At 37.4% G+C, this 4961-nt stretch overlaps 1 non-coding gene across 1 annotated transcript; it reads right to left on the bottom strand.

Moving 5' to 3' along the window:
- Positions 1-775: 775 nt before the first annotated feature.
- Positions 776-846, bottom strand: TRNAG-CCC (transfer RNA glycine (anticodon CCC)). The gene has a single exon. It is a non-coding gene; the product is annotated as a tRNA-Gly (tRNA).
- Positions 847-4961: the final 4115 nt, after the last annotated feature.

Consider the following 4961-nt stretch of genomic DNA (forward strand, 5'->3'; position numbering starts at 1 on the left):
GCTCCAGATCACATTGCATTGCTCTTCATTAGGACACTTATTAAAAAAAATGTATGTGGAGATTATCATCCTTATTCACCACATTTGGCTCCCTAATTCTCAGCAGTTGTTTCTTCACTTAGAGACTAAGTTTTCGTTATACAAAAAAGCTCCACCTAGGTGAGGAAGGATTGAGCTAGAACTCGGCCATAAATTTCAAAATAACAATCAAAGAATCCTGTCTTAGTCTTAAGATGTAACATTTTTTTGGGACACCCTGTACAAAGATATAAAAAACAACTTCGTGTAGGTGTACAGTCAAAGAAGGGACACCATCCCATCGCCTCCTTCCCCTAGGTGAGGAAGGACTGAGCCAGAACTCGACCATAATTTTCTAAGTAGCAATCAAAGAATCCTGTCTTAGTACTAACTCCTTCCAAATACGGTTATCTTCTCAGGATTTGAGGCCAAGGACAGTTGTGAGTAGGCCACTACCCTACATAAAGTGAGCGTTGAGCTCGCCTGACCTTCAAGTAGGCAGCCTCCCTGACAATGACATTGAAGGAATTGAAGTGGTGGGTTCCTGTTGGCACATCATCAGCATTCTGAACAACCCACACGCCTTAAGGGGTTAAACCAGTATTGTCAGACTTCTTAGAAATTTTCAACTGTTTTAAGTTATTATTTAAGACGAAAAAAAATATTTTAATGCAGTTTAAGACTGGGCTGAGATTGTCCTGTTAAGATTAGCCTTAAAAAGATAATAAAAAAGAATTAATTAAGAAATAAAAAAAACTGCGCCGCCCGGGAATCGAACCCGGGTCGCAAGAATGGGAATCTTGCATGATGCCACTACACCAGCGGCGCACGTTTAGAAATGCTCTCCATTATCTTATTTCAATAAAATCAAACACACCATTTTCGATTAAATCTTAATTCCATGATGCTTAATTCAATAATAATATTGAAAATTAGTCAATAAAATTATAACAATAAATAAAAAATCAATTATCGATCGAAATAATCATCGATTTTACGCTAAATTTCCAAACGACTTCCCTCAAACGTTAAAGAGCCGAGTGGCTCCATCTATTATCGAGATAATAAACTAATAAATTGTTATCGTAGTCTCCTTTGTACGAGATATTACGAGTACTTCCAAGAACGCTGAGTCCGCCATAACGAGCACTTTTTGATTTTAAGGTTAGTTTAAGTAATATGTACACTAATTGAGTAATAATAATTTATAATTTATGCTTAGACACGCTCTATTACTTGTACTTTAAACTATAGTGGTTATAATAGCGTATAAGGCTTAAGTTTCATAATTTGTTTGTGGCTTGTTGACTCAACGTGGCACGTGCTAGTCCTTTATGACCGAAGCCTTTGGAAAAACGATCACGTGATTGAGGTTAGTAGCCAACGTTTCGTTGTAAACTATAAGTGCGTTTTAAATTTGGTCAAAGAGAATTTGTTTAATTTTTACCAACAATTTTTTGAAGTCCAGGAGATGGGGAAGAAACGAAAAGGTGTGGACTTGCAAACAAAATTTGAAATAATAAATGCTTGCGAAAATAGTACAATCAGCAAAAGGGAAATCGGTAGGATGTATGGATTGTCTTCTTCGTCTCTTTTTACCATTCTTAAAAATAAAGATAAAATTAAAGATGCCATTCTACGTGATAGTACTTGGGGGAAAAGAAAGAAATTGCGAAGTGCTGAACATAGTGATCTGGAAGCAGCGCTCTATGAATGGTATTGTGAGAATCGTGATGCTGACACTCCAATACGTGGATCGATGCTCAAAGCCAAAGCCAGTGAACTCAGTCATCAGATGAACATAGAAAATTTTAAATTTTCAGATGGTTGGCTCAATAGATTTAAAGCGAGGAAAGGACTCATTCTTCATAAAAGTGTTGGTGAATCAGCTTTAGGTGAAGGTGATGAGTCTGTCCTGGACTCGCCTCTGATTGTTTCAGAAATTCTCAGTAGGTACAGTACCAGAGATGTATACGCTGCTGATGAAACAACGTTATTTTATAATTTACTGCCCAATGAAACTATAAAAGTGGAATGTGATCCATCTAAGGATGGTAAAAGTATCAAGGAGCAACTTACTGTGCTTTTGTGTACTAATATGGATGGAAGTGACAAACTAAAGTCATTTATCATAGGTAAATCAGCCCATACAGACGACTTCCATCACTTGAAGCATATTTCTTTTACATACGAAGTGAATCCAAATGCTTTGATGACTTCTAAATTATTCATTCAGTGGCTGAGAGCTTTGGACTGCAAAGTTGGATACCAGAACAGAAAAGTAGCATTGTTTGTTGACCAATGTCCTGTTCACCCTAGTGTAAAATTAAGGAACGTCGAGCTGATTTTCCTGCCACCAAGTTTGCTTCAACCCTTCGATCAGGGTATTATTCAGATGACAAAACATAAATATCGCACGATGGTTGTGAACGATATAGCAAAATGCCTGCCCACTAACAAAATTTGGAATGTTCTGGATGCCATCAGAGTGCTGGCTGTGTCCTGGAATCAGGTTCCATCCCGATACATAGCTGCATGTTTTAGACGCTCTGGTTTCAGCATTGTGAACGATCGAATGGATGATGAACGTGAAGTAGAAATTAAGGAAGCAGAAGGGTGGAATTTTATAGTTGAGAAGATGGGTGTAAATGGCACTTACAAGGACTACATGGCCGTAGATGAGAACGTACTACCATACGATGATGACAATCACAATGGGCAGACCAGTTCTGCTGAAGACCAAGAAGACAGAGGAAAAGGTACAGTTGCATCTCACAAGGAGTTAATGAACGCTCTGGAAGTAATTAACAGCTTCTACAATGCCACAGATGCATCAGTCGAAGACCTGGCAGCATACCAGCAAGTGGAACGATATGTCTTGCGCAGAAGTATTAAAACAATGAAGCAAACAACCCTGGACTCATACTTCAAGTCATAAATAATTGTACTTAACAGCTTTATGTAAATTAATTTCCTTTTGCCAACTTTGGTGAAACCATGTGAGGTACCAACGTCAGATATCTTGTTCATTTTGTTGCTTTGTTTGATTGCGATAAAAATCCTTATTATGATTGGAAATAAAAGTTAGTATACATGTTTTCAAGATTTGTCTTTTCTTCAGCATTTCATGTTACATTTTAAAGAATAAAATACTCGCTGTAATGAGAGTCCATTATAGCGAGTACTTCTGAAAATTTCCCTGATGTTCTTATAACGAATTTCCCTGTGTTTCTTTTATACTGACCAGGATTTGTAATCTGTGGAAGGAAGATTCAGGTTAGACGCTGCAGTCTGTGGAAGGGACATTCAGAGTAGACCCTGCAGTCTGTGTGGGACATTCAGGGTAGACCCTGCAGTCTGTGGAAGGGACATTCAGGGTACACTCTCTGTCTTTCTGTATACCTCCTTCAGCCCCTAGATGTGGAGCTGAAGTGTGCGCAGGAGGTATACAGAAAGACAGAGGTAGACTAATTAAAATTTTAATTAGTCTACTTCTGTTCTGTGATCCATCAAAACAAGAAATAATTTGTTGAAATTATGAATCCTTCTGTCAATAATAAACAATTTAAAACTTTTAAGGGAGATCCCTTTTCCCGTATTTTTTTTCCAAGGGTAGAACCCCCCCCCCCGGGAATCCCTGAACTTCTGCGAAAGATGACCAATTTATTTAAATTTGGAGTTGGAAATTCGAAATGATTATTGGGTGTTTCAATTCCATGCTTGGATTTTATTAATTCGATGCCAATTGCCTTTATCTCAGAGATGCACGCACACATACACAGAGGGGGGAAGTTATGAGAACTAATATTACTGAGTGAAATCCAAAGCGGCCAAATAAACTGTGGCCAAATAATTTAGGATGATTCATTAGAGAATTTATCTTTAGTGGAGTGGTAAAACGTGCCAAGTTATTTATAGATTTTTAATTATCTGAATTGTTTCTCAGAAACAAAATACATTTTCCGGCCCTGTTCTTGATTACTTAAATTATTCAAATAATTCTTTATTACAACTTTTAATATTATTTTTAATTTTAATTATTTCTGGTTTTCCAGAAGTAATTTTGGAGAGGAAATCAAGAAGCTCTTTTGGAATGGCTAATGATGATGCGTTCAAAAAACATTCCAGTAGATTGTAATCTTTTAAAAACTAAGGCTGAATCCTCTGCGCATCGAATGGATATTGAAGAATTTGAAATTTCAGATGGATGGTTCTAGAAGAAGAGTCGTCATGGCTTGTCTTTCAAAAAGCCAAAGTGCAGACGTGGACATTGACGCCACAAAGGAATCGTTTCAAAAATGTTGACATACGACCACAGTGATATCTTCAATGCTGGACTCTTTAATCATTGGCAAAGCCTCCTCGATGCTTTAAAGGTTTGATTAGATTGCCGAGCCAAAAGGCATGGATGACATCCACAAATCTACAAAGAATGGATCTGAGACTTAGATCGCTGGATGAGTGAGAAGAATAGGAAAATTTTGCTGTTTGTGGATAACTGAACCCCTCATTGTCAAGTAAACGATCTACGTCCAATCACTGTTGAGTACCTACCACCAAATATGAAGTCAGTTCTTTGGCCACTTGATCAAGGTGTAATCCAATGCTTTTTAATGTCCATTGACATTGGAAAATATGTGTTTCGGCATGGAATGAAGTTGATGAATAAGTGATCGAACAGTCCATAATATGGAAGAAATATTTGAGCATGCTCTTCATCACCTAAACTTACAGGAAAAAAGCTTCAAAGAAGTGGATGGGGACATTGAATGTTTCAGGATATGCACGAATGAAGAGGAACTCATTGCAAACGAGTAGGAGTAATGGAATCTTTTGAAATTTGTAGATGAAGATGAGGAACTTACTGTGGTTGAACAAAATGAAAGATGCTCATCAAGGATTAGAACTTGTGTGTGTGTTCGAAAAGAAACAGTGCTCAAAAC

The sequence above is a fragment of the Mastigoproctus giganteus genome, chromosome 3 (genome assembly GCF_048544385.1).
Source record: "Mastigoproctus giganteus isolate SK-2022 chromosome 3, ASM4854438v1, whole genome shotgun sequence".
Classification (NCBI taxonomy): domain Eukaryota; kingdom Metazoa; phylum Arthropoda; class Arachnida; order Uropygi; family Thelyphonidae; genus Mastigoproctus; species Mastigoproctus giganteus.